We start from the raw sequence: 18,745 nt of genomic DNA on the forward strand, positions 1-18,745 counted from the left end.
GGATGTTTTTGCACTGACAGAGGGTGTTTTGAACAACATTCTAAGGAGAAAGGGAATAATTACTGTTTAAATCTCTTTTCCATGTGTCTTTATTGGCTGCTCCTCTGTCTAGATTTACTTTAGCTTTAAATCAGTGAGTTCTCTCTCTTCTGCACTGTCAGGACTCCTGCAGGCATTGTGTAATAGGACTTAAAACCTCAAGTGACTTGAAAAAGGAGGTTATGCTTTGCTGCTGGGAAACAAAGTAGGAAGGGGAATGGTTAAACCCCAAAGAAGATCTCCAGATACTTCTCCTCAGTAGGATTTCTTTGATCATGCTCCATCACACTGGGAGATGCTGCCCTTTTTTAGCCTTCAGAGATCAGTCTTCTGCAACTATATGAGTCACAAAGATTTGTCTTTGCATTTAAAAAATATTATGCAACCCTCCAAATTATGAGAGTTGATAAGAGCCTGTCCTCCAGCCAGCTTCCCTGTCTGGTTCCCTCTGGCATAGAAAGATAGGGAGGGATTCCAGGCTCACCTTCTCTATACCTCCCACCCACCTCTCCCCTGCATCTGCTATTCTTTATTCTCTCAGCTTCGGTGTTCCATTAACAACATGAAGATCACAGGCAGTGACAAAACCATTCTCACAAAGGGTAAAAGGTGACCCAAGTAACCTCTGGCTCTTACTATGTCTCAATTCCAAGTACACTTCAAAAGGTATTAAAATATGGCACACAAATGTTGCATCTGAAGACAGGAGCAGTGTGTTGTTGTCAGAGCAACAGAATAATTTAGGTGGAAAGGTATGGATTAGAACTGTATCCTTCACAGAAATGACTTCATGACTGTCTAGTCCAGTAAATGAGGCCACTTAGGTCTGCAGTGCAGAGGATTTGCAGTAAAATACCTCCATTTGTTGGAATGGTTTTCCTCTGGTTTATATCATTCTGTTCCTAACTCAAATATATACATACATGTGTACACACACACGCATACATGTTAACAGTCATATTGGATTTATGACTGAGTTTTTTGTAGTTTCTGAAATCCCTTTCCTATCTCAAGAACTCATTTTAAGTAAAAACCCTCTAAGTTTTTATCTCTATCTTGTACCTCATGTAATTCAAGGCAATTGTGGTTTACATGTTGCAAGTTTAAGCAGAGGTCTGGATTTTGAGGGAGTACATGAGGAAGTGGAAGATGCTTAGAGGCTGGCACTGATTGAAGATCTGGACAAGTCTGCACCTAGAACATGCCCAGGGATCTTCCACTCTTCCTGGGAGCCTTTCTGGGAACAGCAACCTGTGAAGTTTATGCTTAAAGCTTCCCTCCAAGTCACCCAGTGAGTTTCACAGTGTGAAATACCAAGTTCCTACGGTTAAAAGGCTGGAGAACAAGCTTCCCAAAGGCATTGTCAGCTCTTCTTAGGGGGTGAGATAAGCAGATATTCAGAAGTGCTGCATTCCTGAGGACCAAAGTGGCTGCAGTTCTTCCACACCTTGGAAAATAGGGCCATTTTCAGAAGTGCGAAGCTATGAATTTAAGGCATATAATATTAGGTTCCTCTTGGGAAAAATACTGCTCAGATCTTACCAGCTGTGTGTTACTGCTCTGAAGCAAATTAGATAGAAAAAGTGGTGCTATAACTTTTTTGTTGAGCAGGGAATTGTTGCCGTGTTGTCCCTACCCTCTAAAACACACAGTGCCTTTCTAAGGGACTGTCAGTTTGTACTCAATGACTGGAAAGTACCACAATAAAGAAGAGCTGGGGTGGGCTGTGCTCATCCAATGCAGACCAGCACTTCCAGCTTGACTTCAGGAAAGAAAGATCTGCTTTTTACCTAGTTCCTAAGCAGAAGGTTAGTAGCTGTGAGGAGCAGAGCTTGCTATGGGGCATTTAAATAATATGCACAGATCTTTGTCCAGCATAGCTACAATACAAATCAAGATACAAGGGAGGGGAGGAGGCAGTGTAGCTTTTCTCTGTCCTTAATCTCCTTCTGATCTTTCTGTCTCTTCTCCTGTCTAACCACCTCTGTTATTTTACCTGTTCTCTCATTCCTGTTCCCTCAGCTCCCATGCCACTGTGGCAGTTGTATGACAAATTGGAGCCGTCTCAAAATCTGTGTCATGCTCAGTGGTACCCACTGTCAGTAGTGGGTAGGAGGGATAATAGTTGATGTCTTTATAAGAGCCTCAATTCTCCAGCATTATCTGGAAGTCATTATTCTTTTTATTTCCTGAAGCAAACATGAGACTTTGATGTCTTTTCAGGTAACTGCAGAGCCTCCCTTGGCTTCACAGGGGGCACTTCTGGTGCAAAGTGTCTCTTTGTAAACGCTTCAGGAAAGTGCTGAGAAAGTGGCAAAGTGCCTCCTCAGAGCTCCAAATAACCAAGCCAACCTAGGAAATGATAAACACAGAGCTGTCTTATTTAACCTTCTTACACTTTGGAAGACAGTTTCATGATGGGGTACAGGATCTGGATTTCTGAACCATAGGAGCTGGCTGCGTTACAAACAACTTACTATGAATGTGACTCTTCTTGCCATCATAGACTCATAGAACCGTAGAATGGTTTGGGTTTGAAAGGACCTTAAGATCATCCAGTTCCAACCCCCTGCCATGGGCAGGGACACCTCACACTAGACCAAGATTCCGTCCAACCTGGCCTTGAGCACTGCCAGGGATGGAGCATTCATCACTTCTTTAGGCAACCCGTTCCAGACCACAGACCATTAGCTTGCCTCTTGCCATTGGACAATGAATGCTGCTGACCTTAGCTGAGACTTTTTGATAGCGTTACAGTGAAAATGATGCTTATCTAACAGAAGAAAACATAAAACTCACCTTGACCAGCCAGTTTGGATAGAAGTTTAGCAAAATACATTCCTGCCTCCTGATGCTAACATGCAAATGACACTGCTTGCTGCAACTATCCAGAAGCAGAAATGGAATATGCTTCTGCACGCAAGGCGTCAGGACTGGGAAAACTAGCTTTCCAGGGAGAAAATGAAGAGTGTATTTGACAGCCAAAGACATCCTGAACAGAAACGCTTGCAGGTTTTAAGAGCTGTGTGTCCTAGTTCAGATTCAGCCAGTGAACGCTCTGCTGGGGTGTCAAAGGAAGGGAGCCAGCTGAAGGTTGTCATTGCAGGTAATTAGAGAGGAGCAGTTGCATGTGGGCTGTGCATGGGGAGTATCAAGCCTTTGAAGCCTAAGCAGGGTGTCTGGTTCTGGATAATGTGATGAGCTGTATTAAAATCTTACTGGATGTTTTTAAAACCCCTGGGCTCAGTCGACAAAACAGACTTTGGATGTCACTTGTATTGCTCAGTGTGTCAGAAAAGGGAGATGGTTTCCTTCTAAAGGGCAAGGCTGGAGTACAGCTCCCCGGGAAATGTTGTCAGATACCGCGTACAATATCCAGTCTATTCCAGAGATGAAGTCTTCCGTTTGTCAGAAGTTATTTTATTAAGTCCCTAGGATTTAAGTCCTTTCTGGTAGTAGTGGAGTAGTAGCAAAACAAAGAATGGGAGAAGGGAGGGAAATTCTCTTAGAAGCAGGAAAATCCACCTTCTCCTCTAACCTGAAGTGACTGATCCTCTTTAAACTGGAACAGCGCTGGCTCAGGGACAGATATATCATGCTTCAGCTGGTGTATCCTTGTGCATCGGCAGCGTGGAAGTGAAAAGACATCCTGTACCTTCCAATTCCTACATTCCAGAAAAAAAACTTAAACGCTGTGTGTTTCTCATTTCTAACTTGCAAGACAAAGTTGGATGACTTGAAAATGCTACTTCAAAATGACCCAGAGTGAGACAATACCAGGACCTTCCCTCCTTTCTGAGGGTTTAGCTTACTGCTGGAAGGACAGAGTGCTCATCAAAGCACCAGGGTCCATTAGCAGTTTTTAAGATCTGCATGTCTCACATCTGAACTGGAACCTCTTAAATCAGTACACAGATTTCTGTTACTTTTGGCTGCCTGATTGCACTGCACTGGTACAGTGACAGAACAGCAGTACCTGGAGCTCATACGGTGGCATGGGCAGTGAGGTTTTAGCTGGTGTGTATTTTGAGCTTGCTGTTTCTGACCTCAGTATTCTACACTGGCACCTATAAATTTGCCTGTTAAAGCTCTTACTTTTATAGAAAATGTTACAAGCGGAACAGCTCCATCATCTCTGCTCCTCTGTAACCTTCCAAAGCCAGGGACCTGAAGGTTTGTAGTTTGCTTTAGCAGAGCAGAATAGTGACAGCACCGCGTTACTTGCACTTGGGAGTTGTTATTTCCAGGGAATGCATGTGCGAGACGATGCCCACGAGATGGCAGCCTATGCAGTGGGAAAACGGGCCCTGCTTCTACCGGCAGCAAAAGAGGATTTCCCTGTGCGTGTGCCACCTTCGCTCTGCAGGCAAAAGTGGCCTCTGCTTTGCTCTGCTCCCCAGCACGCTCTGCAGCAGGTTTCAGTGTTCAGATTATGTCGTACAGATGTGCCAGCTCTCACCTGCACCACAGGATCAGGTGGATGGGGAGCAGTGAGACACACTGACAAGCATGGGAATGCCACAGAGAGACCAGACAAGCTGGGATGTTTTAGAGGTATATCCCAGAAAACACAGAATCTGGAGGGGAATGCAATGAAAGAGGCAGATAGGCAAAAAATATTTCGTGCTGATTAGTGACAAAAGTGCTCTGAGTCAGCAGTGCAGTAAATACACATGGGCACAGGAGGGTGCTGGTCTTTCTCTGTCTCAGCATAAGCAGTAATGTCTCGCCTCTGCTCCTTTGTGCCATCAACTTACAGGTTTCAGAAGGACGTGTTCATTCATCCTGGACATAAACCTGGGTGAGGCTAACAAGTGGCTAATCCCAGATGACTGCATCCTTCTGGGGTACAGTAACATTCACATGAAGGGCAGATTTTGCCTTTAGGTGATGAACAGACACAGCCATCAGTCTGCTGGAGAAGCAGCCAGGTCTGTCAGCCTGCAAACTGGTGTCCTAAGGACTTAATGCTGGTACAGGTGAAAGTGTGGACAATTTTGTATTGAGTATCATTTGCTTCTCCTTAGCAGTGTGCCAGCTGGTAGTGAGGGCACAGGGGTGGGTAAGGAAGAGGGAGAGAAGTGGCCAAAGGGCACAGAACAAATCAGAGACCAAATGTGACATAGAAGCCTGGTTTCCTTCCTGAAAAGTCTGAGTTGCCCCATGTGCAGGACAAGCTTAATAGCTTCCCCCCACCAAAAAGGGAAAAGCCCAGAGGGTGAAAATACAGGAAGGTTTGCATTTTTTAAACCAGAAGTCAAAAGTCAACTCCATGGTAGAGTTTTGGAGGGTGCAGGAGAAGGAGAGGCTTTCTGCTGCTAAGCCCACTGATGTGGTGTGAGCCCCGCAGAGAATGATTCAAGAGACAACAGCTACTCCTCACCCACCTCACCTGGTCCCAAACCTCACTTACATTATACAGAAGGAACTGATCAATAGGTCTGGTTTCCTCCTGGAATGTAAAAGTCCACAGAAAAGAAGGTTTGTCTTCTCTGATGCCGTTCAGTCTCCAGCTGTGAGAAGTGCTGTCAAGCACTGGTGTCTCTGAGCAGCTGCACGGGGTTACCATCTTGGCCTTTGGGTAAGTGAGAGCACCTAAAGCCAGTTTCTGGGCTCAGAGGGGGTGTACACCATTGGCAGGACCAGGTTTTGGTAGATAACAGGATGCAAATGTTATTCTTCAGGGCACTTTCTCTTTTCCCTATAGCCCTACTTATATGGGAAAGTACAGGACCCATTTTCCAGAAGCTGTGTTTAACCATACACCTCAGCTGAGCAGTTTCCCTGGGTCAGGATCTTTGCTTCCTCTAATGGCTGCATCACTGGTAAGGAATTGTAACTGCACTATTACAGAGATATGGGGGCTCATTTTTCCAGCCTCGGCAGTGCATAGGATATCATTTGGACTGTCATCCTCCAAGGCATAATGTACTGAAATGTCATTCTGCTCCTGGGTGAAGCTTGGATTCTTCCCAACTTGTTCTCTCCTTTGGCCAGCAGCATCTGTGCATCTTGACCTCATCTCTTAGCATGCGGATGCCCAAAGGTGTAAAAGAAAGCGCTCATTAATGCTGGGGAAGTGAAAACAGATGGATTTTAAATTCTAAGGGGCTGGGGTTTGCTTAGCTCCTTCTGATTTGTTCTTGCCATCATGAAAGTGCACGCCTTTTGAATGGGAGATGCTCTGGGATGTTCAAGGCCTACCGATAGGACTCCAGCTGCTCAGAGTCGTGCTAAACTGGGTCATTTTTAATACTCCTCAGAGGAGGCTCAGAGCTTAACTTTAAACACTTGGATTTGGAAGTTTGGATTTAAGGTTTTAATGATAAACTCTGCATGTGGATTTTGGCCATTGGCTACCTCTGGTGTTTGTTCTTCTTACTTTTGGCAGATTTCCAGGTGAACAGGGAGCAGGAATTTGACTCAAATTCAGACAACGTGTCACAGAGCAGCTCAGCGATGATGTTTTTACCGCTGAGACCTTTCTGGCAGTGCACAGGGATGTCCACACAGCCCTGTTTCAGAGCAGTGAGAATCAAAGCCCGGTCAGCAATGAGGGTGTTTCGAAGCAGAGCTCTTATCATCTGTGTTGCTAAAGAATATCTGAAAGCTGTATGTCGCATAGAGGCTGTTAAATAATGAATGCCATATTCATTATTGCATATCTAAGTGTTGACATACAAAAGGTGTCTTCTAAGCAGCAGTTTCTCTGCCTGGCAGCAGCAGAGGGACACAGTTTACCTAAATTTGCTTTTTTACTTTAAGTCAATAATAGCTTTTTCTTGTCTTTCATTAAACAGCTTCTGATAAGACTTTCTTTTCCTAAGGGAAATAGGAAGGATTTGAACATTTCTGAATAAGAAAACCTACCATGAACTGTAATTGTGTGTTCCACTTTCCAAAGTATTTCCCCTCCTGAACTGTCATTTGACATCTAAAGGAAAGGGGCTGGCAAAACCTGATTTAAACCAGGCTCAGGTCAGGGCAGCACAGCCTCAAACCAACATTCCTCCCTAGTCCTGCAGGGGTTTTATCCTAGTGTCGTGGTTTAAACCCAGTCAGGTAATTCGTTCGCTCACTTCCCCCCCTTTCTTGCCCTCCCCCTGCTCTCGGAGGGACGGAGAGGAGAATCAAAAGAATGCAACTCCCACAGGTTGAGATAAGAACAGTTTAGTAACTAAGGTATAACACAAATCACTACTGCTACCACCAATGATAATAATGATAAAGGAAATAACAAGGGAAGAGAATACAACACCTCACCACCCGCTGACCGATAACTCGCCCCCCAAGCCCGACCAAGCTCCGACCGATACCTCCTCCAACCCTGCAGTCTCTCAGCCCTTCCGGCTAACTCCCAGTTACATCCTGGGCATGACGTGCTGTGGTATGGAATAGCTCTTTGGTCAGTTTGGGTCAGGTGTCCTGTCTCTGCTTCCTCCCAGCTTCCCCTCCTCCCTGGCAGAGCATGAGGCTCACAAAGTCCTTGGCCAAACCAAAACATCTCTATCAGCTCTGTTCCCGAGCCGAAAGTCAAAACACTGCACTACACCAGCTACCGAGGAGGAGAAACATGACTGCTACTGCTGAACCCAGGACATTATCCACCCCTTATTCCATACCATTCACGTCATGCTCAGATCCCACATTTTCAATATACCATCACTCTTATCTCGGTGCACTCTTATCTTAGTGCATGGACCAGTCCCTATAAAGCTGCTGCGTCCATCTGGTCCATGTCAGGCTCCATCTCTTGTAACAGTCTTCCAGAGCAGGAGAGACTGTGTGCAGTGTTCACACTCGTGAATAACCTGGGCAATAGTGTCCATTGTTAAGTCCACCCCTCGATCATGAGTCCATCTCTATGTTGCATCTCTGCTCTGATGGCCTGAAGTGCCATGGGCCCACCAGGCTTAAAATAATTCACTGTCCCCTTAAGCAGTTTCTGCAGCTTGTTGCTGGGGACTCCATACAGCTGCCTTCCATCTCCGACGCTTCCAAAGCACTGGAGGGGCCCAGTGGACTAGATACTTGCCCATACTGTCCCACACACCCTGCCACTCATGACTCTCCAGCCTTGGGGAAAATCTCTTGGTCCCCCTATATTGTTGTCTAACCCCAGACAAGACCCAAACCTGACTCTGCTTAACTTTTGAGATCAGACAAAATGGCTGTGGGTAGAACACAGCCTGTGTGTGTGCCAACATGCTGATCCCCATCACAATCAGCAGGCAGGTCCCAAGGATACCCAAAGGCCATTCAGAGCCTTCAGAACTCTCAAACGATGCTGCTGTGCTTGTCACTGGGGCTGGTGTAGCTGCTGTGCTTGCCGGCTCTCCCACCACCAGCTTCTCTTTTCCTGAGTCCAGCTCTTCCTCCTCTGCCTTGCTGGGAAGTGCTGCGTGGTCTCCTGCATCCTCCTGGGGCTCGGCGGGCGACTTCCGGGGAATGCTCTCGGCCGTCGCGGGGCTGGGCTCCTCCGCGGGGCTCGGCTCTTCCGCGGGGCTCAGCTCCTCCGCCGCCTTATCCCGCTGCTCGGCAGCCGCTTCCTTCTGCTCCTCGACCGCCCCGGCCTCCTCCACCGGCAGCCGTCCCCTGGCGGCCTCCGGCCCCGCTCCCGCCGCCGCTTGGTCCCCGGGGCCGCTCTCCCGGGCCGCTTCAGCAGCCGCCGGCTCCCGGGACCGCTCCCCCTCAGTTCCCCGCAACCTCACGAAGATGGAGAGTAGGGTGAGGGCCAGGACGGTGAAGAGCAGCCGGACGGCCAGGTACAAGTCCACGGCCACGTCCGTCCCGCCCTGCTGCTGGAGCCCACCCGTGTTACAAGCCATTGCCATAAAGCACAGTGAGACAAGAACCTTAGCCCAGGCCCCACACTTGATAAACACTATCACAGCAAATACCGGCTCTACGTAAGTTACAACATTCTGAAGCTGTGAGATCAAGAGAAACAACTCTGAGAGCCAATAAATCGTCATTGTGATGAGTGACTATTAATCTGGTCAGATCTGTCGTTATCTCAACCCTTCGTGCCCCACGTTGGGCGCCAAAAAGAACTGTCGTGGTTTAAACCCAGTCAGGTAATTCGTTCGCTCACTTCCCCCCCTTTCTTGCCCTCCCCCTGCTCTCGGAGGGACGGAGAGGAGAATCAAAAGAATGCAACTCCCACAGGTTGAGATAAGAACAGTTTAGTAACTAAGGTATAACACAAATCACTACTGCTACCACCAATGATAATAATGATAAAGGAAATAACAAGGGAAGAGAATACAACACCTCACCACCCGCTGACCGATAACTCGCCCCCCAAGCCCGACCAAGCTCCGACCGATACCTCCTCCAACCCTGCAGTCTCTCAGCCCTTCCGGCTAACTCCCAGTTACATCCTGGGCATGACGTGCTGTGGTATGGAATAGCTCTTTGGTCAGTTTGGGTCAGGTGTCCTGTCTCTGCTTCCTCCCAGCTTCCCCTCCTCCCTGGCAGAGCATGAGGCTCACAAAGTCCTTGGCCAAACCAAAACATCTCTATCAGCTCTGTTCCCGAGCCGAAAGTCAAAACACTGCACTACACCAGCTACCGAGGAGGAGAAACATGACTGCTACTGCTGAACCCAGGACACCTAGACATAAAAGAAATCTAAAGCAATTATTTACCCTCTTGTGCCTGTACTACAAGAGAAGAGCAGAGACTTGGAAGAGGTGGACAGAGACCCAAATGCATCTTCTTGAACTGGCTTTGAGCAGCCTTCCCCTGACTAAAAACAGCGGGGAGCAGCTTTAAGTTACACCACAGTCTTGTCAGTACAGACATGGGCAAAGCGGTGCCACTCTGTGCTCAACCTGCTCTCCCTGTTCTCTCCTAACAAGCCTTTATCTCACTTGCTCTGTTGTGTGATTCTAATGAAAGTGGTTCTGGCTCTTCTGGAGACTGCCTATGCCTCACCAGGCAATTCACAAGGCAGAGCTGAAGAATATTTGATGGTGTCCCTAAGTAGACTGGATTTTATAGAGGAACACAGAGGAATTAAGCACCAGCATAGAAGTGTCTCTGCTTAAATAAAAATACAGGTAAATTTAAACGTGCTAACTTTTGGAAGTCAAAAGGCATTCATAGAATAGAATCATAGAATAGTTAAGATCATCTAGTTCCAACCCTCTTTATGGGCAGGGATGCCTCACGCTAGACCATGTCGCCCAAGGCTCTTTTTAATCTGGCCTTGAACACTACCAGGGATGGAGCATTTACCACTTCTTTGGTATTCTTAATATTCATGAAGTGATTCCTGTGTCATGCACTTTGGTGCACAGGGAGCCAAAGAGGGAAAAAAATGTATTAATATTGCACAACAGGGGTTGGGGTTTCAGATTGGCTGGTCTCAATTCCAATTTCAGTTTGTTGTTCCATCAAATCATGTGTTAGCAATAAGATTTATACCAGATCCTTGGAGTCTCTTATTGCCAACTCCTTTGTTCTTTTTTTTTTGAAGAGGTGAATTTATATATACAAATATAGCCATTTGTAAGCAACCAATATATTCAATATGATTTTCCTCTGTGGTACATTTATGCTCGAAATCCAGCAATGAGAAACTCTGAAATGCTACACTCCTTAGAATGCTGTCTCCATTTGATTTCCGCCTAGCCTGAATTTTCATAACAGTTACATTTGGGTTTCAGTTATACTGGTTGATGAATATTAAACAAGGTCTACATACACTTCTTGGGCTTGCTTTTACAGGCTGTGCTTGTACAGAGAGATGTTTTCCAGTGGTGCCCTTCTTGGTGCCCTCTATTCCATTCTTTTATTGTTCCCAAGTTGTTCTAAGAGGCAAGTGATAGTGTAAGACAGGAGGAGAATGATCACATTTTGCAGGGAAATTAGAGTACAAAATCAGTAGTTAGATGCTCCTTGGGACTGCATAAAACTTCTTTGAAGAATAATTAGCTTGCAAGAGAGCTCTGTTAGCTGGAATTCCTTTTCAATTCTGTGTGCAGAAGATAAATGTAGTCTGGGAGAAGCGGTGTCCTTTGAGGTCTCCTTGCTGATCTGGGGGAATAATGTTTGTGGAAAGAATGAAGGAATTAGCTAGAAAAGAAGTGGAAGGAAGCCTGGCTGGCCACAGCTATCCTGGGTTCAAAGCAAGCAACAAGCAGTGACACAACCAGAGAAAACCTAGCAGAGAGAATCAGATGGGTGGTGGGTGCTGGAGCTCAGCACCTGATCATCCAGGTGACTCTGTTCAGATAGCAATTGGGACTTGCAGTCCCGTGGAATAGCAGTAAGTGACCATCAGTGTGGAGAATCAAGCCCACAGGCAGCTCAACATGTGTAAATGGTGTACCTGATAAATCAGCATCACTCAGACCTAAGGTTGTGTTTAAGTTAAATGCTTGATGTGGAGATCAAGAAACGTTCCCTGGAGTTTGAGGAGAGGATGGAGAATAACAGAGGATTCCTGTTGGGCCCCATCACTGTGTGCTGACTCCATTGTATATTTGATCAGTTTCAATGTGCTGCTTCCTTCTAAGATATTGCTCCAGGTAATCCTAAAGTTGGGAGATGGAGTGTGGGGTTTAATGGTGGTGTTGGTGTGAACTGATCTGGGCAGACTTGAGCGAGGAGGGAGATGAGTCTTGCTCTCCAGAGCTGTCAGTACTCTGTGTTTCAGACACATAAAAATACACCTGAGATGCACAGAAAGCTGCTATGAGAGGGGTCTGTAGCAGTTCATGACAGAGAAGTGACATCTAATCCATTAGTTCTCTAGATGAAAGGACTTGTAAGGCTGAAAAGCTTGCTAGAAGTATAATGTAACAGGCATTAAGGTACAGGAGATTTGAGAAAGAGCTAACAAAGCTAGGTAATGAAGCAGCACAATAGCAAAAGAAGTCATTATAGTGGAGATGACCACAGGGTAACAGAATGATCCCTGCTCTTCACTCATCAGTGGAGATCAGTGTTTAGTAGTTGTTGGCATTTGCGTTCTTAACATCATCAGCACTGTATAAAAACACACCTTTGTTCTGCTCATGTTTGATGTCTTGGCTTTTGTTGGTTTGTTGCTTTTTTGGTGTTTTTTACTGTACCCATTCTTAGAAGTAGAAAAACATCCAAGGACATGCATAGCATTAAGCATGTGACTCATCCCCTCTACAGCCACAGATGTCTCTCCCTCTTGCAATTAAATACATGCTAAAGTGGTCTGTTGGAGCAGAGCCCAGGAGTCCTGTGTGCAGGTTTGAGCTCATGGGTACAAAAGTGGTGCTAACAAACAGGACTAGAATTATAGACCTGTCAGTTCAGCTTCAGTTCCTGGAAAAACACTGGAACAAATAACCAAACCAACTATTTGTGAGCACCCAGAAGAGCAAGAGGGGATGAGCAACAGGTAGTGTGGAGCTTTTTGGGATGCAAGAGACACAAACCAATCTAATTTCCCACTCCACTAGGATAACCCATTGAGACTGGTTTGTGTTTTGGAGCAGTTTCGCATGCATCCTTATGAGGATGGCATGGATGAAAATACCTGGGTGCAAAACTGGTTGGAACACTGATAGAAGGAAGCTTTTGAGGGAGGTTCTAAGGGGCCTGTTTTGTGTGCATGTCTCTTGTTTCCGTATATGATCTGATGGAAGAACAAGTATACAGTTCAGAATTGCAGCTGACACTATACTGGCAAAGGCTGTGAGCACAGTGGGCAGGATTAGAATTCAGTATGATCTTTGCAGGCTGGGGATGCAGTAAAAACCCTAACCCAGCTTGCCATTCAGCTGAGATAGAGCATCATCCCTGTGCTGAAGATGGATTGATCTATTGCAATAAATGTATTATAGGTTATTATATAGTTATAACAGGTTGGGGAACAACAACTACATGTGTAGTTGATCCATCAATAAGAATGAAAGATTTGGATGGCTCACAAGCTGATGGTGAATAAGCAAGGCCATGCTGTTGGAGAAAAAGCACATCAAATGTATAAGCAGGACTGTTGCCACTATGGCAAGTGCCATAATCCTTGCAGTCAGCTCTGTGCTTATAAACAGGAGCACAGTGTTTGCTTTTGGCAGGTATGGTTCAGGACAAGTGTGCTGGTTTAAGCCCAGCAGCTAAGTACCACACAGCTACTTGCTCACTGCCCCACTCCCAGTGGGATGGGGAGGAGGAGTGGGAAAAAGAAAAGGTAAAAAAGGCATGGGTTGAGATAAGAGCAGTTTAATAACTGAAAAAAGGTAAAATATAATAATGATAGGAAATAAAAACAGGAAGAATAAATCCTGGCCACCAAAAACTCCCTTGATGCACAATACAATTGTTCACCACCCACTGACTGATGCCCAGCCCAGCCCCGAACAGTGATTGGCACCTCTTGGCCAACTTACCCCAGTTTCTATACTGGGCATGATGTGCTGTGGCATGGAATATCCCTTTGGCTAGTTTGGGTTAGGTGTCCTGGTCTCCTGTATCTGCTCCCTCCGAGCTTCTTGTCCCCCTCCTCACTGGCAGAGCATGAGACTGAAAAGTCTTTGATCAGGGTAAGTGCTAGTGAGCAGCAACTAAACCATCGGTGTGTTATCAGCATTGTTCTCAGACTAAAGCCAAAACACAGCACTGCATCAGCTACTAGGAAGAAAATGAACTCTATCCCAGCCAAAACCAAGACACAGAGCTGGAGAATGGTTGAGTATGAAAAGGAAAGCAGTAAGACTGATCAAAAAACTGAGTCTACCAGGGACAATTGAGGGGGGGGTTTGTCCTCAGGAGAGGGAGACTAAATCTCTTCCAAAACGTTGTCAGCTGCTGCAAAACAAGAAGAGAATGCTTTGGTCTTCCTGACCCTTGCAGTTAGGACAAGAAGCTATGGGCTAAACTGCTTTGAGGGGAAATCAGGGTGCTTTATTTTCAGGAATTAATCTGAGGCTAAGGGAATGTGAAGGACTGGAACAGATTCCCTCAGAGAGGTGAGTCTGACACTCTGAGAACAAGCTAGACCTCTCTGTGTTAGGAATGACCTACGCAAGGTCTCCTTTACACATGTGGATGGACTAAATGACCTCTGGAAATCCCTTCTAGACCTCTGGTTCTGCTAGGGTTAATTTACACTTCTCTACCAGCATAAATCAGGTGAATTCAACTAAGTCATTGCCAATAACTTTGTGTTGATGGTAAGGGAATCTTGTCTTCTAGGCAGTACAGCTGTAGATATCCAGGGGTTTTCCACTTTTGGACTGAGAAGTATTGAATGTGTAAGCACATGGAGGAACAGGGTAGGTGAGTGCACAAAGCAATGAGTAAATCACAAGATCTAACTTAAAACTCGCTCATCAATCAGTGGGTTAACTAAGAGTTGGGGATTTCATCCCATTTTGCCTTAGCCTTACATGTTGGTGTTTTCAATGGCTGATAGAGAGCAGTAATGCAGAGCAGGCTTCTTACAGCTCCCCAAACAGCAGATGACACCTTATATACTGCAGACAAGTTGACGATACTGATATTTTCAGCCACCAAATGCTATTAGTTTTGCCAGCATTTGGGCTCTTCATTTCATCCACACCTCTTCATAGAGTCTGCTTAATGTTTTGCATCTTTATTTTGTATTTTTTTCCCTGTAGCTAATTTCTGGACCCTCAGTCTCCCTTTTTATTCTTAATCAAAGGTAATTTCTTCCTTAGAGCTGTCTGCACATAACATCTCCATTATATGTGCAAGTAGGATCCCAGTACGTGATGTTTCACTTCACGTGTGACACTGTAATCATTGTGATGGTGTTTTCTTTGAAAGCTCCATTCCTGTTACTTGAAGAGAATTCCCAATTTCTGCATCTAGATACTTGTTGATTTTTAAGGAAAGACATGTTAAAACCTACCAGGACATTTTAAGTTGGCTACTTCTTGCTTCATTTATTTATCCATCACAGAGCTCTTATTAGGCTTTCAACTAAGAAAATGCATTCTTGCATCCAAATAGAGGAATACTACAACCATGAAGGAGCAAAGACTTTTGCTCAGCTTTTGAGTTCTCTTTGTGGACAAATCCCCAAGAAAGGAGTTCCATGGAATTCTCCTGATTAGGAGAACTGACTAATTGGTGGAATAACCCACGTCTGATTGGCTTCACCTCAGTTTCCTAAATCCAGACTCTTGAAAAGGTTTAGGTTTGCATGTAAGCCTTGATGGAGATGTCCAAGTTCAAATATTGTGAGGCGATGGGTCAGCAGAGTTACCCAAAGCTTGTCTGGCACATGAATGGCTCCCAGAATGATGGATTAGGACTCCAGACCCTCAGCTTTCTCTTTTCCCTGTGTGACACTGTAACGCTTCCATCGCTTTAGCTGTGCTGTCTGTACAGGGGGGCAGGTTCTTGCATCCATTGGAAAAGGGGCCAAAGGGGTTGAAGCCCTCTACTACTACCGCAGAGGTTCAGCATAGCAGTGGGTCTGAGGTTTGTTGCTCTGGTGTGACTGTAGGCAAGATAGAACTGTTCTTATTCTAGTTAGAAGCATGCAACTATTCCTGTAGTGCTGAGTCATCACTATTTGTGTCTGTTTGCATATGTTTGCGTGGTGACAATCTGGAAGCTCCAAAGGGAGATGGTATTTCAGGCTTTGCCTTGGGCATGAGCTGACCTGTGACACTGTGCAGTGCAAAGTGCATCCAAGTGACACAAGGGAAAGTTGTGGCTTGTTTCTTATTTAAATGAATTTATTTTTTAATTATATTTAATTATATTTTTAATTTTTATTTTATTTTATTTTTAATTATATTTTAAATATCATTTAAATGAATTTAATGAATCTAAATGATATTTTAAAAGTCTCAGGAAACCCTCCCACCCAAAAGACATGTTTCTTGCAGTTGTACTTGTCCATTCTGATACAACAGCACTGCCCATGATTGGGTTTTGCTATTTTCTTTTGTCCCTAGGAAATGTCAAAATAAATTAGACTTATAGCAAGCTAATCTTGTGACTATGTGTTTCAGAGTTCCTGTGTTCTGGAGTGTGGTATCTGTGCTCCTTGGATGCTGCCAGTGGCATTGGCTGTTCCAGCGATGTCTGCTCTCAGAGTGGCAGCTATAAATGGTACAATTTGCCCTGTGTGAGGCCATGGGGACATGCTTCTGTGGGGGGGAAATGCCCCCCCCCCCCCCCCAAGCTCTGCAATGGTGAGCAATGTTCTGCAGGGAAATTTGCATTTAGTAGATCCCCCCACCCCTTGCAGTTGTCAGTTTGGAGATTCTCTCAGCTTATTGCAAAGCCAGTTACAAGCTTTTTAAATTAGCTTTATACTCATACATCAATAGGATGTTTTACATGCTTTTAACACTATAGAGAAATGAAAACAAAACTTAAGGCAAGCTTTCTCTTTCTCTGCCTAAATTAAAGCTAAAGAATAAGGGTGTAAGAAAAAGCCTGTAGCTCCTTAGAACATATGCTGCATCCTGTGGTATGATACTAGTAATATATCATAAATGTCATGGTATGAAATAGCAACTACAACTGCAAAGTCAGTGCAGCACCCCCAGCCTCACCACAGTGACCTCTGGGACTGGTGCTGTCCACCCTGCCACCAGTTGTGCCTTCTCCCTTCCTATATCCCTCCTTTCATACCTTTTATGGTCTTCAGTATCTAGTGGATGAACTGTCAAACCAGTGGCTTCTACTACATCATCCCTTCAAGGAAAGACTGTGTGAGAAGTGCAGGATCCAACTGTGTGTGATCTGCAAAGCTTTAGAGGCGCTGGGCTGTCTCCAGTGCATGTGACAAGCGTGTGTGCCTCCACTTGCGAGTGGTGGAAGTGGTGCCTTAGAGCATGGCACTTATGCAATTGACTTGCTCATATCCTGAGACCCCTATCATGGGTTGTGACCCCATCATCTCTGTGTGTCTGTAGTGTCAGCACAAAGAGGACACATACCGTAGCGTGTGGCTGAGGAAGTCACTTGTGCATGGCTGGGATTTTAAGTGTAGAAAATCCAAATCCTGGCTTTTTTTTTTTTTCTGCAGAAGTAAGCAGGGAGTAGAGATGCAGATGATGCTAACTATGGCTTATGAGTGTTAAGCTAAATATAAAGCAACCTGATCATGGCAAGGACATAAGAGGGTTCAGTAAATGTTTGTATTGATTAAACTATTAACAAGAATAGCAAATCACATTACACTCATCATTATTATATTGCTCTCCTGCCCCCTCCTCCCACTTTCTCCTCCCCGGAATGTTTTTCCTAGAATACAGCAGACACATACAGGGCCACCTCAGAGCCCTGGCTGTCTGAAACACCCCCCCAGCATTCACTGTGGAGATGGATGGTGTCTGCATGCTGGGCTCTGGCTTCAGTGGAGCTCTGTGTGGTGATGTCTACTCAGGAGAGGAAAGCCTGGAGAAAAGTGGAGAGAGGCTGCTAGTAAGAGAATGAGAATGCTGAAGAGTATTTAACCCAGAGGAGGCATACAGGCATCCAGGAAAGATTAGCGTTGGCTCCTAGATCAGTTACTAACATGTTTTCAAATGATGAAAGGATGCGTTCATGTAACCAGCTTCCCTCTGCTTCTCTATTGCCAGGCAAAACTGTTGTATTTGAAATCCAAGTCTGTGCTTGCTTAAAAAGAGTAAAGAGATGGAAGTATTACAGTTGGGAATGGGGAGAAAGAACAGGACTTGGGTGATCAGTTATTTCTGCTCTGAGTTGTAGGATAGAGGGTTTGGTGGTAAAGTTTGTTTTCTTTAAATAGACTTATAGACTTATGTTAAATGGGTCAAAGTGATCTATTGAAAAGCATTTGTTTGAATCTTTTTTTTTTTTTAAAGTTCATCAAAACTTGGAATGTTTTCAGGGATTTCTGAAAATCTCTCATTTTAATGCAGTATGGTTGAGGGGGATGTGTCCCGACAGATGTTGACGAAACCTTTTAGCCAGGTTTGTAGCCTTTAAGAGCAAGTTACTTCAATTCTTTTTGTTATGCATCAATAATAAAATGTTCAAGACTACTTCAGGAATTCAAATCCCTCATTCCCAGTCAAATTAAAAGCAAGGGGGCATTCAGGTCCCTTACTCAGCTTCAGCAGCCTAGAACTTCAGTGTTAGTTTGCAATAGCTAATATGTATTAAACACACTTTCAAGTGCAGTTCTGTTATCATTTATCTCATGGTAGTATTGCCTCACAGTCATAATTTTTTGCTTCTATGCAGTAGTTCTCTGTATCCCAAAGGACAGGAAAGCTTTATAAACAAATGTAGGCCATTCCCAAGTCCTCGGGCAAGCAAAACTTCCACGGAAGTCTCCAGGAGCTTTGCTCACATGTCTCTATTTTCATGCCATGAGCACTGCTGTGTATACAAGCAGATGTTCTCCTTTGAGTGAAAGTGACTTTGGGGAAATAGCAGTAGTCATGTAGCAGCCCACACGCATCCCCTGCAATGGTTTGGAGGAGAAAATAATGGTTATCAACTCAAACTGCAGAAGGTTATGTGCACAGAATGGGATTATGCATGGAGGGAGTTGATGACTGACTCAGAATGGGGTTCTGGCTAAAGGAAACCTTTTCTAGGACATTCTGCAGAACATACGGGTTTGGCTTCCTTCACAGAACAGGTTATTTGCCAAATATGTAAAGACTAAAACTCCAAGCTTTTCATTTGGGAAGTTTCTGCTTTAGCATGTTCTCTGCCAGTGCTTTGATATGCTGGAATTAAAATGTTTGTTTTTCACTCT

The 18,745-nt window shown here is 44.9% G+C and overlaps 1 protein-coding gene across 2 annotated transcripts in view; it reads left to right on the plus strand.

The window, feature by feature from the left end:
- Nucleotides 1-18,745, plus strand: part of PAK5 (p21 (RAC1) activated kinase 5) — a 176,599-nt gene that overhangs the window by 23,118 nt on the left and 134,736 nt on the right. The gene's annotated exons all lie outside the window — the stretch shown is intronic.

This window comes from Pezoporus flaviventris, unplaced genomic scaffold (assembly GCF_033815535.1).
Source record: "Pezoporus flaviventris isolate CSIRO_AGI_PZ_B2104156 unplaced genomic scaffold, CSIRO_AGI_Pfla_v1 ptg000031l, whole genome shotgun sequence".
Taxonomy (NCBI): Eukaryota; Metazoa; Chordata; class Aves; order Psittaciformes; family Psittacidae; genus Pezoporus; species Pezoporus flaviventris.